This window comes from Ictidomys tridecemlineatus, unplaced genomic scaffold, assembly GCF_052094955.1.
Source record: "Ictidomys tridecemlineatus isolate mIctTri1 unplaced genomic scaffold, mIctTri1.hap1 Scaffold_113, whole genome shotgun sequence".
Classification (NCBI taxonomy): Eukaryota; Metazoa; Chordata; class Mammalia; order Rodentia; family Sciuridae; genus Ictidomys; species Ictidomys tridecemlineatus.
This window is the reverse complement of record NW_027521053.1, coordinates 362570-378658: the sequence shown is the minus strand read 5'-3', so window position 1 is coordinate 378658 and position 16089 is coordinate 362570. Positions and strand designations below refer to the sequence as shown.

Here is a 16089-nt window from a genome sequence, read left to right as displayed (position 1 = left end):
CAGAGTTAGAGATACAAGTTCAAAACATTAGAATTACATAACTGATCACAATGAAAGGAAATTAAAATAAATAGTGGGATCATAGAAAGGGTCTAGATCTTTGAGAGGTATTTCCACATCAGTGACTGTTAATACCAGTTTACCACTTCTTGCCTTCATATGAATTTGACAATTGATTACGATGTCCTCACAGCCTTAGTTTATGGTTCCAACTACCTCAGGACTCTTAAGACTGATGATGGAAAGAAAAATGCAACTTATAGGAAACAAAACACAAAGGAAAAAAGACAAATCTCTACTAGATAAAATTATCTGTTAGTTCACACAATGATAACAATAACAAACAATGGAAATCTTACTTTTTTAGTGCCATCTCATTTTGCTGGTAGAGTTCATTTAAAATCTCCACTTTCTGCCTAAGAGTTTTGCATTCCTCTTCCAGTCCAACTTTAGAAGACCGTAGTGAATTGCAGTCATTTTCTAATTTCTTTATTTGGTCTGTAAAGGATAAAACAGCTTATCTCTATATGTGTACAAGGACTTAAGAACTTGTTTGAGGGAGTAGTGCCAAGAAAAGTAAGAAGCATGAAAGCAAAAAGCCATTCTTTATCTTTCCAATAAATTTTTAAGTCTTTCCAACATGGCAATTTCTTCTCAAGAAGAACCCACCTTCTAGATTACATTTTGTGGACATCGAGGCTCTTAGCTTAAGTTGTAAAAGTTTTAGATCCTCTTCAACTACTGATATTGTAGTTTTTGTCTAAAAATTGCAGAAAAGAGAGGTATTCTTAAAAGTGAGGCACAGGAAGAATTCACAGGTACTATGGGACTCTTACAAAGAACTATACCCGAGAGACATCCATCACCTGCTTAATTTGATCTTTGATCTTCTCGTTCCGATCACCTAAAAAACAAAAGACTTTAGCTTTTTCTTTCCTTACTTTTAACTCTATATTCTCCTAACTTCCCTAAACTAAAGAATGATTGTGTTCAAATACTGGAAGAAAAAAATCAATTAAATAATTAAACTGATTAGACTAATGACTTTTAAGAGAATTGCAAGCTTAGATTTAAAAAAAAAAAGAGAGAGGTGAATTTCAGACTGGGGTTGTGGCTCAGTGGTAGAGTGCTCACCTAGCATGTGTGAGGCACTGAGTTTGATCCTCAGCATAAAAATAAATAAAAGTACTGTGTCTGTCTTAAAAAAAAGGTGAATTTCTAGTTTGCACAACTAAAATGTTATCTATGCTATTCTTGTAAGATAAAAGCTTTTCTTCTCTCTCAGATCTATCTTCACCTGGGCAATAAGTGTCTTGTTTAGAAAGATTCAATCCTCTATTTTCTCCCTGAATCTACTACCAGGTGTGGTTTGAAATACTTGCTATGTAAGCAATATCCAACTTGGGAGAAAACATCTGGAAATATTTTCCTCATCAGTAAACACTGTTACACTCCCTCTCTAGCTTTCTGATAGTCTCTAGCCTCTGTTCTCACAGCCTTAGTTTATGGTTCCAACTGCCTCCGGACTGACTGTGGACCTTAAAACCACAGAGCCATAGAGATGATGAGTATCAAAATCAAGTATCATCTGCATAAGTTAAGAAATAAATTTCTCTTACTGTACAATGTTCAATACTTAGAGGTATAGGATGTGACTATTGTAGCTGCAGTGTACTTACTAGTTTTCAATGGGATAGAAAAAGTCAGTGTTCTTCACATGCCTATTGCTACATTATACCCCAACAACCCACCTCTGCCAATGCAACAGACATATCTATAGATCCAGTGATATGTGTCTACAACCCTGAAGCTTAAGAAGAAATTCAGCCAGCTGAAAAGTGGCATCTGTATACTTAATTAAAGACAGGAAAGCAAAAAAGGATTCAACCTCCCTGAGACTGATCTTACCTGCTAACTCTCCATTGGTTAATTCATCTGACTCATCTCGACTTTGATCCTCAGATTCAGATTCACATTGTAACCGATTCAACTGTGTGATGTGATTAGTCAAAGCCTAGAAAAGAAGCAAAAGGTTGGAAGACTCTCGATTTTAATTCAGAAGATTTCAGGAGAATTCATGAGATGAAACATATATTTGGAGTATAAATTTACATTAATAGTATCATCTTTTTGACTAAGAGCTACTTGTAAATCTTTCTGGGTCTTCTCAAATGATTTCATTTGTTCACTGAGCTCAGCGTGTGATGTACTCCAGTCTTTTACTTCCTGCTGCAACTGAAAAGTCAAAACACATGAATTCCTATGGGTTAGGGAGGGGTTTCTGCACTGGATATATCAGGACTTAGACAAAGAAATAGAGAGCCATACTCCTTGGTGGACTGCCTCAATCGAGGGGGTTGAGTCCTTGGTTAAGGAAGAGGGCAGAGTGGCCCCAACTCTCACAGCTGCAGTAAGAACATCAGAGCTATCAGGAAGTTGACCCTGTTTATTGCATTCCCCAGAAAATTGCTGCCAATTCAAATAATTTATCTCCAGCAGGAATGGCTGGGCATATATGACTGTCTCCTAAATTTAGATTCCTTATCATGTAATCTTCCCTTGGCCGGTGAATCAGTAACTATTCAAAAGAGGATCATAAAATACTTAATTTTCTGGTTTAAAAAGTTTCTTTGAGGCTATGCAAGTTAATAACTGATTGACATTTGATAAGAAAAGCAATAATCCAAAAATCCAAAACAGATGGAGACCATATATATGCACTCAAATTGGGGAGCATTGTTTAAACTTTGCATATCTAGAAAAGGTCCTACATGAATATTCCTTACCTCAGAAACAGATCCAAGAAAGATACAAGATAATGAAATTCACTTCTCTAGTTTACATTATGTATGACATCAAATTTTCTTTACCTGCTCTTTCTCCTTCTTAAGCATGGTATTTTCTTTCTGAAGCTGACAGCATTTCAACTTCACCTTCTCTTCACGAAGCTTAGCTTCATTAAGGAGAATTTGAAGCTAATGAAAAACACTACAGTTAGTGAATTAATTCCAAAGAAGAAACAAAGTTATACTTTCCCAAACAAGACATCATATAGTTCTCATTTTTTGCACATTTTAGCACACCTCAAATTTTTGGTCCGCAACAAAACTAAGATGTAGTATTAATATCCGTTAGCAATAGTTGGCAGCTTTACCTCTGAAAGTTCAGAAGTATTTACTGAAATGACATCTTTAAGCTTCTCTATAGATTTCTTATTTTCCATTATCTGCCAGGTGAAAACAGAACACAAAATATGCATTAGGATTTCAGTAGAAATACTGATATATATATGTGTGTGTGTGTGTGTGTGTGTGTGTGTGTGTGTGTACACATACATATATATACTAAAAAAGATAAACACAACAAAATTTTTGTCAAGCCATCCCATTACATTTCAGGTAAATGCAGGGAATCCAGCTTTGGACTAAGCAAAAAATCAAGAACTGAAAGAGATGAGGGAAAATGAAGTCATAAATATTTCATGGCATCCACAACCTTACTGTTTATGAGATAACCATAAAAAAAGTTCAAATTATAGAAAATCATAATGCAATAAGTAAATGTTTTAAAGCATAGAAAATTAACTAATTAATTACTGTTTCAAGTAAACCAGTTCAAATTAGTAATTTTTTTCTAGTGATAGAGAAAAAAATTTCCCAAGATCATTTTTAAAATTTTCTTATCTGAAGTAAAAAATGATAAAATTTAAGGAAGAATAGACTAATCTCACATACAGAAGAATTCCAAAAAAATTATAAAGATACTTGCTCCTTAAGGAAGTGGACATAAATCTGCACTCTTTGTTTGCAATGCCTGGGATTGAATCCTGGGCCTCATGCATGCTAGGCTAGTGCTCTACCATGAGCTGCATCCTGAGCTTGTAACTCTTCATACTTTAACTGTGGGCTGTGCATGGTAACTTCCAAAGAATACAATATGAAAAGGATTGGAAAGAATTTTTACAGTGGAGAAATCTGATAAATACTACCTCAGCTAGGTGATCAAGCTTACTTGGGTGTAGGATATTTCAGAACACACTCTCTACCATCTTTTGCAACTTTTATGTAATTACAGAAACTTATAGAAATTGAAAATGAAATATGTAAGTAAAAATGTTTTAAGTTGTTGTATCAGTACTTAAAAGTTCCACAAAATGGGCAGAAGTGGGTTCAACTTCCTTGACTCCTAATCTTACTTTAGTTAACAGCTGGACTAAGTTCAACCTAACCAATTTTACAAAATATTTGAAAAGCCAAATTGCAGTAATACTTAGCAGCAAAACTCTTACCAAGTCCTGATTCTTAGCTTTCTGTTCTCTCTCAGATTCTAACATAACATGAAGACTTTTAGCTCTCTCATCCAGAAGTTCTTTAGCTTTTTCAAGAAGCTTCATTTTATCCTGGAAAAAAAAGGTGTCAAGATTACTCACTCATTACATTTACTTTTGAGTTTAGAATGTAATTCCCCCCAAAGAAGGGATTTTTACCTTATAATTAGTTGCTTCATCAGAAAGAATCATATTTTGTTTCATGGTCTCTTGGACCTGTTTCTTTGATTCCTTCATCTATGTAAATAAAGCATTCAGAATTAAGATTCACAAATTAAAGTGCTACCATACAAGTTACTTCCAGACAAGTGACCCTTTCCAGAAAAAAGCAGTACTTAATACATATGACTGTTTAGAATTTGGATGATTTGTAAGAAATAATGAAACAAAAATTTTAAAATATGATTTTTAAATTAAAACAGGTAGGAATGATTCAAGCTAGAACAAAGGGAGAAAGAAACAAAAAAAAATAATTATACCTTCTGTTCATAATTTGACAATTTCTGCATTAGTTCTTCATTTTCTTTCATGAAATTGTTCACCTTTTTGGAAATTTGCTGTTCATTGACTAAAAGGGGGAAATACACAAGATTATTACAATCACTAAATGAAATTCAATTACTCAATCTACTAAAAGCAAAGACATGTTATATGGTACTATGAGGAAATACTTCTTAGCATAACTATTATGCTTTTAAAAAGCAATCTATGCTTATTAGCAATAAGAGTATAAAAATTATTAAAATTTAAGAAAAATATAAGAACAATGATATTTTGCTGGGTTCAGTGGTGCACACCTGTAATCCCAGTGGCTCAGGAGGCTGAGCTAGAAGGATCCCAAGTTCAAAGCCAGCCTCAGCAAGAGCGAGACACTAAGCAACTAAGTGAGACTTGGTCTCTAAATATAGGGGGTTGGCGATGTGGCTCAGTAGAGTGCCCCAGAGTTCAATCCCAGGAACCCCTCCCATTCAAAATGATATTTCAATTTAAGCTTATTTCACAGATGGGAAATACAGTAAAGTGTTGTAGTTTGATATTCCCCCCTTCTCAAAACACTTTCTTTTCCGAAAATGGAATCATTTAATTCTTTGCAAAGAAAAACAGAAATGAAAACATACTGATTCACATTACCATTCTTCAAATTATCTACTCAATTACATAATGCATGATTAAATCATTAGCATAGAAATACTCTTCAAATGTAATACATCTGCATTACATCAATATTCAAAGTTAATCTGCCCCAAATTAAAACTTATCATCATCTCCCTATCCACAATTTGTTCCTCCTCTTTATCTCCTATCTCAGAGTTGGAACCATCATCATCTTCTCTATTATCCATACTAGCAACCTAGGAATAGTAAAATTTTCAGGAGGTAAAAAAGATAATAGACATTAAAAGTCACTGTATCTACTTCTAATATACATAAAACACACATCAAACACCAATACAAAGGGTTATTACAAGTTTAAGAAACCTAAAAATTTACCTTGATATACTCTATCTTTTACCTAGAAGAGAGAAAAAAGATTAAATTTGATGTCAAACATCTGCTCAATAGAAACAGCATTCCTAAAATAACAGTCAGAATCATAACCAAGTGAGAATTTAATAACATTCTGGTTCAGGATAATAATTTATAGGATTAAAAATAAGTAAAGGTTAACAAGCCTTTTAAATTTAATTGGTAGTGATATTTCATAAATAGCCTCTGACATAAAAACACTAAGATATGTACCTTATTTCACAGTAAAGATGTGTGTGTGTGTGTGTGTGTGTGTGTGTGTGTGTGTGTGTATACTCAAAATCATTTACTTGACAATTCTAAATAACCAGGATAAAGTCTAGAAACAATGACTATTCAAAAGAAATCTGAGGAAACAATATTAAAGGCATAATCTTTGTACTAAGATATGCCATTTTCACTCACCAGAAAACATCTTAGAACTCCAATTTAAATTTGGCTATTGGCTGAATTTAGAAACTAAGAGGCTACATCATCTTATTTCTGTAAATCACTAAATATATAGCAAGAAATCTGAAAGGAAAGACTGCTAGAAGAAAATGCACAAGCAATAAGAGAAATGACAATTAACATATTCTGGAAAGGACAAAAACAATCGTTTCCAAAAAACAGCAATAAACTACCTGAAAATAAAACCTAAGCAGAAATTTTTTTAAAACATCACTAAATTTCTTTGTAACTTAGCATATTACTTGTCCTTTCAAATGTTATAAATGGTGATGGGATACCCAGATGTGTCCACGGATCATCCATGGGATCTTCGTAATAGGAAATTGCATTCAGAAAACTCCAACACAGAAATAAATGAACATTTCTTTAATGTCATAGCCTTGCTAACCTTTTACTCAAAATGACAACAGAGGAAAATGGGAAGTAGCATAAAAGCAGTCATCTAAGGTAGGGACTAAAGTTCCAAAGTCAAATGCTGAAACTGAGGAGCAACAAGCTAGGAACCACATCCCACATAACCTAGTGAAAAGAGAAACAGGTACCAGGGTTCTTGAAATGAAAGAAACAAGAGAGAGAAATATAAAATGTTTTCATGTTTTTCCCTTCTCTTTATCCTTCTATTTCCTTTTTACTTTTAGCTGAGAAAAAGTTCAATGAGATTAGAAAATTCCTCACAGGAATCCAGGCAAACGATTCTTCTATTTAAGAAGGGAATACTTTTTAAGAGATTTTACACTCAATTGTACAAGGAGAGGAAACTTATCTTAACAATGATATGTCTGAAATAATTAAGAAATCAGAAAAAGAACACTCAGATTTGAAAAGATTTGTATCCAATGCTTTTGGCCTCTTTAACTGTTAGGCTTTTCATATGCAAAGTCCATTTACCTAAAATAATTTTCTTCCAATTATGTTAAATAACTATGAAACAGAATGACCTACAGTACAAACATAAGTATGTATAAGCGCATATATATATATATATACACACACACACACACACACACTTATACATATATGTACACACATATACAGAGATAGACTAATTCTGCTCAGAAAAAAAAAAAAACCTTAATGAACAAAACATTTAATGGATTTTTGGACAACACATAATCTATACTTCCAAATAAAAAGGTATTTTCTGTACATATGATCAAATCATAAAATCTGGGAAAAATTTATATAAAAGACTGGAAAAATTATCTCATCTCCTTTTTCTCATTTTACTGTATTTCTTTGCAGCATTTCCCCCTGTTTGTATGTTTATATTAACATACAGTTCATCAACATTTAAATCTTAGTTTCTGCTTTTTTTCCCACTTCACATTTAATTGTGAGCATTTTCTGTACCTCAAAGCTTTGAAATAAATAAATCTGCCTGCTATTCCACTAATCGAACATACAATAACCCCTAAATGAATTATGTTGTGCTAAGTCTTCAATCTAATACACTGTTCCATTGAAAAACATTACCAAAATCTTCAAAGCATAGTTATTTCTTTAAGATAGATTACTAGACATATATGCTACATAAAAGGATATTTATCTAACCTATCCCATCTTTTATCCCACTTTTAAGACTTCTGATACATATGAAACTACTGGTCAGGATGGCTGTAAGAATTACCAGTTCTACCAACTGCACCCACACTAAATTATTTTATAATGTTAGTTTGACTTAAACCACTATTTTGTGTTTTAGCAACTGAAAAAGAAAAAGAAAGGGGGGGGGCAGTGACTATATAAAATAATCCTTGTGCTTATGTGCTAAGGTATAAGTAAGTTAATTTACTCACAAGAGCAGTTCTCCAAAAGAAAATGACAAAGGATACAATCCCAAAGAAAACAGTGAATACTACAGGCTTCCATGGTAGTCCATAAAAATCAGGCCCAGGCTGAGTATCATCATCAGGCAATGTAGTAAACAGCTTAAACAGACAAATTAGAAGAAATGGGAAACCTTAAATTTATAACAAAACAGTCACAAAGAATCATGGCAATTCTAAACCAACCTCCTCATCAGAAATCCACCTCCTCAATATTTTCCAATAGCTTCTACAAGAGAGAGAATACTGGCAGTCTCATATTTTTTGTTCGCTTCCAGTGTTTTCAAGTATAATGAATCTAAATACTTTTTAAAAATATTTATTTATGTATCTTTAGTTTTAGGGTGGACACATTGTTTTGTTTTTATATGGTTCTGAGGATCGAACCCAGTGCCTCATGTATGCTAGGCAAGCGCTCTACTGAACCACAACCCCAGCCCGAATCTAAATACTTTAAATTGAGCATACATTTCCAGTTTGTAACAGGCCCTATATCATCACATTATCTAACACCTGGCTAGAATCCCTCTGTATCATTCTTTTCTCTTAGATAACCTGGTTTTTATAATTTAAAAAATTCATTTAAGACAAAACTTAAATATATGAAAGAACTAATTAATTTTATGGCAACAAATAAAAACAATGACGATATATGTATAAGATTTTAAATCTTACTTCCATTCCACTCTTATATACAGATACGTGACATGTAATTTCAGACAACTCTTGAAAACTGGCTTAGATAAACTTCTCTGAATTTAACATCTTTCTATAAAATTCAGAGCCTAATTTTAAATGGTTGCTCAAAGGCAGTGCAGTAAACACATGCCTACTCTTCCCTGTTTTCACCGCCCTCTACACGTAATATGAGATAACTGTCACTTGGGCCCAATTCCCCAGCAGTCTCCTTAGGGAAAAGACCTGTAGTAACATTAGCTGTTTGGATTGTTGGCTGCATTTCAGAACATACCATGAGGTTGTCACCTCTATTCCGTCAAAAAAAAAGTGCAAGTGGGGAAAGCTCAAGTACACTCTCACCGGCCTTGCTTAACCATACAGTCACGTCCTGCCTGCCTTGGGCCTGACACACTCCATTTCTCTGTCGCCATGACAGTCAGTGCACCCACTCCGCCAGAACTCAGCCACCCGACAGGGGTCCCAGGAGCTCTGGGTCCCCCAGGGAAACAGTGACAGAAGGCACAGTGGCAGGTACTGAGTCCATGGTGTAGGGACAGCTGAGTGGAAGCGACGCTTCCCTGCAGAACAGCACAGGACCCTCTCTTTCACCGTTTCCTACTTCAGTAGGACCCAGCGCAGGGGGCGGGTACTGGGAGTGAACTTTGCCTTCCTCCACCACAGGTGCTTTCCGCCCAAGGCACGTGAAACCCGTCATCAGAGGAAGCCCCTGGGTGGACTGCAGTGAGCAGACAGAGGATGCCGAGGGGCGTGGCTGGGAGCGGGAAGAACCAACTGCGGAGCCCGGCGGGGGACAGCGCCAGTAGAGCCAAGCGGAAGAGTCCAAATGAAAGGACTCCAGAAGGAAAGAGGCTCACCTGCCCCCGGAACTGGGAGAGGACCGGAGATTTAGAAGGCCCTGGAGGAAGCCAGGGAACTAGCAGAAGGGGATTATAGGCAGAGACTAGGAAAAAGGAGAAAGTCAGGCCTCCCAGCCCCTCCCAGAGCAAAACCCTTTTGTCAACGTGTTGAGACACCAGGTACCTACCTGCCCCAAAAGTGCAGACAGAAGAGGAGAAGCTTCTTCTGCTCCCTTCTAAAAGACTACTGCTCGGACTGGGCTTTCCTTCCCTGCTCACTCTAGTCTTGTTACTTTCTCCAATTGTGGATGACACTCTTTTTAAAAAGCCTTACCCTAAGGAATCATGTCATTATCACCCCAAGGCGGTGGCTTCATTTCTGGATGCCAAATTTTAGGGTTGCATGACTTGTGGAAAAGAACAGAATCATGAATAGCCAGAAAAGCACGTGCTAAAAATTGAAGAAACTGGGGACATTTAACTTGGGGAGGAAATGAACATCTGTGGATCTTTAAAAATCTGTCGTCAAGTTGAATATAGTCAATTCAAAAGAACAAGAATAAGCAGGAAAGCACTGAAAAAGAAGAGCAATGAAGGGTACAGGGAGGGCAGACTATATAATTAATTCATGTACCCTCGTCCAAGCCCAGGAATACATAGAGATTGTGGGACAGAATAGAGAATCCAGAAACAGAACCAACTGGACATTTGGGGTACAATAAAAGTCAGTTTGGGGAAAATAGACTTTCTAATAAGTAGCGTTACCACATGGAAAATTATAAAATTGGATTTTTCTCTACTTATTCAAAAGATAAACTAAAAATGGATAAGAAACATGAATGTAAAAATAGAAAATAAACAAGTACTAGAAAATATTAAGTGAAATTTTCTATGTATTATGAGTGGGCAAAACCTGCCTCATTGAAAAAATCTTTCCTGGCTGTATCTAAATCTGCTACACACACACACACACACACACACACACACACACACACACACACGCAGTTTGACAATGACAAAGTGAGAAAAAATATTTGCAACATATTATTGTCCAAAGAATCATGTTCCTGAAATATAAAGAACATTATAAATAAAATGGCCAGCAAACCTATACAAAAATGGGCTGAAGAAATAAACAGATCTCAGGAAAAGAAATGCAAATAGCTATAACATATGGAAACATGCTCTGCTTATCTCATAATGAACAAAATACAAATTAAACCACACCAAGACACCATTTCTCACTTGCATTGGCAGGATCCAAACGTTTGACAACATACTCAGTAGGTGAGAGAATGTGGGGGAATACAAATTCTCAGACACTGCTAATAAGTATACAAAATGATACAACCCTTATGAATGAGATTTGGCAACATCTCCCAAAACTGCTTATATATTTACCTATTAACTCAACAATCCCACTTTTTTTTTAACTTTTTCAGTGCTGGGGAAGGGTATCTTGGGCAAGTGCTCTACTGCTGAGCTATATAGTCCACCAGCCCTAACTTCTAAAGATACTGGGAATACAACAACAAATGTTTAAAACTTGTATTTACAAAACTATGTTATTCAAGCATTAATTATAACAATACAAGATGGTCACAAAAGGCTGAAACAACCGTCATCAATGAAAGTTGTTGAATAAACCAAAGAAGAAAGAAAATAATTTTAAATACTGCTAAGAGCTGGTTTCCAGAATACATTTTTTAAAAATGAAGTAGAGAAAAATATTTATAGAATACTATTTGTATCTTAGAAAGTGAAAAAAGATGATATTCTTATAGCTTTGAGGTAAAACTGACATGCAATAAATTACATGTATTTAAAGTGTGCAATTTGATGAATTTTAACATGAAATTATGAAATCACCATTATAATCAAGATAATATACACATCCTTTACTTCCAAAAATATTCTCATTCTCTAGGTAATTTTGCCCTTTGTCGCCCTTCTTTCTTGCCCCCCACTTTCCCATTCCTCCAGCAAAATGTCTTATCTTAATAGATTGCTTTGTATTCCTCAAGTTTTATGTGTATGGGATAATATATTGTATTTTCTATGGCTTCTCTTATTCAGCATAATTTGAGATTCATCTACATCAGTTTATCTATCATCTATTTTTATTGCTGAGTAGCATTTCATTACATGTACATACCACAATTTGTCTATCATCTATTGACAGACATTTGGATTTTTTTCCAGTTTGGGGCTTTTACAAATAAAATAGCCAAGAACACTGATATAAAATTCCTCCTATTGCTATATAACTTATCTTTTCTTTGGAAAAGAATGGTTGGATATGACTGGTGTATGTTTACATTTTTAAGAAGGTGATTCTACCACTTTATATCCCCACCAGATGTGTACCCATCCAGTTCCTCCATCTCTTCTCCAACCACTCAGCACAATTGTCTTTAATATTAGATATTTAATAAGTGTGTAGTGGTAACTCTTATGCTTCAAAATTGCATTTCCCTGATAATTATGTCAAGCATTTTTAATGTATTTACTATCTGTTTATCTTCTTTGATGAAGTGTTATTTTACAGGACTATATTTTTTCGAATGCGTTCTAAGAGTTCTTCATATATCCTTGATGCAAGTCTTGATAAATGCTTTACAATAATTTCCTCCCAGCTTGTGTTTTGTCTATTTCATTGACTTCAAAGTGTATTTTGAATTACAGAGGTTTTAGTTTGATGAATCCCACAGTCAAATCCTTTTTAATGCTTTTGTAGTCAAATTTAAGAAATCTTTGCCAAACCTAAGTTCAACAAAAATTTTTCTCTTATTTTTTTTCCTAGAGGTTTTGTAGTTTTGAGTTTAATATTTAAGTCTGTGAGTTAATTCAGGTGTCTAATGCAAGGCATGGATCAATATTTTGCATATAAATATGCAGTAATTTCAGTACAATTTGCTGAAAAAACTTTCCATTCTCTACTTGTCTTTCCATCTTTGTCAATGACTGTTGCCATATATATTGTGTATCTATCTCTGAATTCTTGGCTCTGTTTCAATATGTTTTGTCTGCAATCCTGATTACTGTAGCTTTAGAATATTTTTTTTCCTCTTCGTATGGTACTAGGGATTGAACACAGGACCTTGCATATGCTAGGCAAGTCCTCTACCACTGAGCTACATCCCCAGCCCTAGATTAAGTCTTGAAGCCACATATTCTAGGTCTGTTGCAATCAGCTTGTCATTTTCTACAAAACTCTGCAGGGATTTTGATTGGAATAATGTTGACTCTGGTGATTAAACTGGGATGAATGGACACCTTAGTCTTCTGACTCATAAATTAGGTATATCTCTCCATTTAGGTTCTCTTTAAATTCTATCAGCAATATTTTATAGTTTTGAATATATACATTTTAGTTTTTGCCACGTTTATGTTTAAATACTTCATATTTTTATTCTATTGTACATGGAAATCTTTAAAATTTCAATTTCTAATTATTCATTGTTAATATATAGAAAATATAATTGCTTTTAGATGTAAATTTTATCTGTCAACCTTACAATAGCTTTTTTCTAGATCATACCAGATTGTATCTATATATATTCATGCTATCTGAAAAGAAAGAGAATTTTATTTCTTCCTTTCCAATCTGAGTGCATTTTATTTCTTTTTCTTGCCTTAGTATACTAGCTATTTCCTTACTGCACCCCAGTACAATGCTGAATAGATGTAATGAGAGTAGACATCTCTGTTTGGTTTCTGATCTTGGGGAAAAGTATTCAATTATCAACCATTAAGTATGAGGTTAGCTGCATTTTTCAGAGGATGTTTTAAGCTCCCTTCTATTCCTAGTTTGTTGTTTGTTTTTCTACATCAATAATCAATGCTGAGGGGCTGGGGTTGATACTCAGTGGTAGAGCACTTGCCTAGCATGTGTGAGGCAATGGGTTCAAATCTCAGCACCGCATATAAATAAGTGAATAAAATAAAAGTCAATCAACATCTAAAAAATTTTTTTAAATAATAATCAGGGCTGATTTTTTTTACATGTCGATGCGATTTATTGTCACCTACTTGTACATGCACACAAAATAACAATATAATTTGGCCAATATTACTCCCCAACATTTCCCCCCTCTGCTATATTTTTTAAATGCTTGTTTTGTATCTCTCAAGCTAAACACAAAGATTGTGCTTTTAGGTACATCAATGTGGTAAATTTCATTGATTTTCAAATGTTAAATAAATTTTGGATTCTTGACATAAATCCCCATCATCCGTCTAGTTTTTGTCTATGATGTATTTTCCTTTTACATATTGTTGTATTTGACTTAAATTTTTGTTTAGAATTTCTGTACAGATTCATTGGAGATCCCATGAGAGGTATGTGGTTTTCTTTTCTTATTATATCTTTGTCTTGGTTTGGTGTAGTGATAACACTGGATTCATCGAGAAATATTTCCTTGCTTTAATATTCTACAAGGGTTTAGTATTACTACTACTATTAGGAATTAGTATCATTTCTTCCTTACAGGTTTAATTGGATCACCAATAAAGCTATCTTGGTCTTATATTTTTTTCTTTGTAGAAAGGTTTTTACCTATACCTTCAATTTCTTTAATAGTCAACAAGGTTTATGAAATTGTCTGTTTTTCTTGAGTGAACTTTTGCAATTTGTGGCTTAAATAGAATTTCTTCATTTCATCTAAATTGTCAAGTTAATTAACATAAACTGTTCATAATATCCCCATTATCAGTCTAGTATCTGTGAAATCTGTAGTGATATCCCTTCTCTGATTGCGAATATTGGTAACCCGTGTCTCCTCTTTTATTTCCCTCACTAGATGTTGATCAATTTTATTCATCATAAAGAACTAGCTTTGGGTTTCATTGATTTTCTCTTATTTTCCTTTTTTTAAAATTTTACTGACTTATGGTCTTTATTATATCTTTTTTTCTTGCTTACTTGGAGATTAACTTATTTTTCCTTTTCTAGTTTCTCATAGTAGGAACTAAGTCAATGACTGGAGACTTCTTTTTTAATAAAGCTATCTTGGGCCTGGTAGTGCTATAAATTTTCCAATAACACTTTAGTGACATTGCACAAATGGATATGTTGTTTTCAGTTTTATTCAACTCAAAATATGAATTTCTTCTCTGATTTATTTGACTCAAAAATTATTTAGCAGTGGGGGCTAAGGTTGTAGCTCAGTGGTAAAGTGCTTGCCTTACATGTGTGAGGCACTGGGTTCGATCCCCAACACCACATAAAAATAAATGTACTGTGTTGTTCATTTATACCAAATATATATATATGATAGATAGATACAGATATAGATACAGATATAGATATAGATATAGATATAGATATAGATATAGATATAGATATAGATAGATAGCAGATAGCAGCCTGGCACTTAAGTTTTCAAATATTTGAGAATTTTCCAGATTTTTCCATTATTGATTTCTCATTTTATTGTGTTCAGAGAATAAACTTTGCCTGACTTTGAATACTTTTATATTTACTGATAATTTTTTTAAGATCCAGAATATAGTTTATCTTGGTAAATGTTCCATGTGCACTAAGCTCCTTGGGGGTTTTCTATAAATGTCAATTAATTTCAAATGGATGGATTGATTATGTCATTCACACTTTCTACAACCTTACTTTTATTTTTCGTTTTCTGCCAATTGCTGAGGAAAGGATATTGAAATCTCTAAATGTAATCTATAGGATTCATCATTTTCCTCATAATTCTATCAATTTTGATACTTCATGTATTTTGAAGGTCTAATATTAAAAGTACAAGCATTTAGGTTTATTATATAATCTTGACTGATTCGTTTATCATTAGGAAATAACTTTCTTTAGTCCTGATGATATATTTTGCCCCACAACCTCTTTTGGTTTAATGTAGCTACTCCAGATTTCCTTTGACTAGTGTTTAACATGAGATATCTTTTTCAATCATTTTAATTTTGACTTCTTTGTGTCTTTCTATTTACAGTGTTATTCCCTTAGACATCTATTTGGGTCTTGCTTCTTTAGGCAATATGACAATCTCTGTTTTTAACGGATGTATTTAGATACTTTCCACTTAATAGGATTACTGCCGTGCATAGGTGTAAGCTTAATATAATCTTCTATTTGTTCCTTCTGTTCTTTTTCTTTTCTTTCTGTCTTCTTTTGCAGAAATACCACTATCGGTATTTTTAGTGATTCCTCTATTGGCTTATTAAGCTATAACTCTGTTTTCTAATCTTAGTGCTTCAGGGTTTAGAATATACATCTTTAATTTGTCACAATCTACCTTCAGATGATACTATATTACTTCACATATTCAATAAGAACGTTACAATAGTTACTACCCTTCTGAGATTTATACTGTTGTCATGTATTTTACTTTACGTGTTTTCTAAGTCCCATACTACACTGATATTTGTCTTTAAACAGTCAATGACTTTT

General features: G+C 34.0%; 1 pseudogene; it reads right to left on the bottom strand.

Moving 5' to 3' along the window:
- LOC144372518 (transport and Golgi organization protein 1 homolog) overlaps positions 1-16089 on the bottom strand; it is a 167566-nt pseudogene that overhangs the window by 10624 nt on the left and 140853 nt on the right.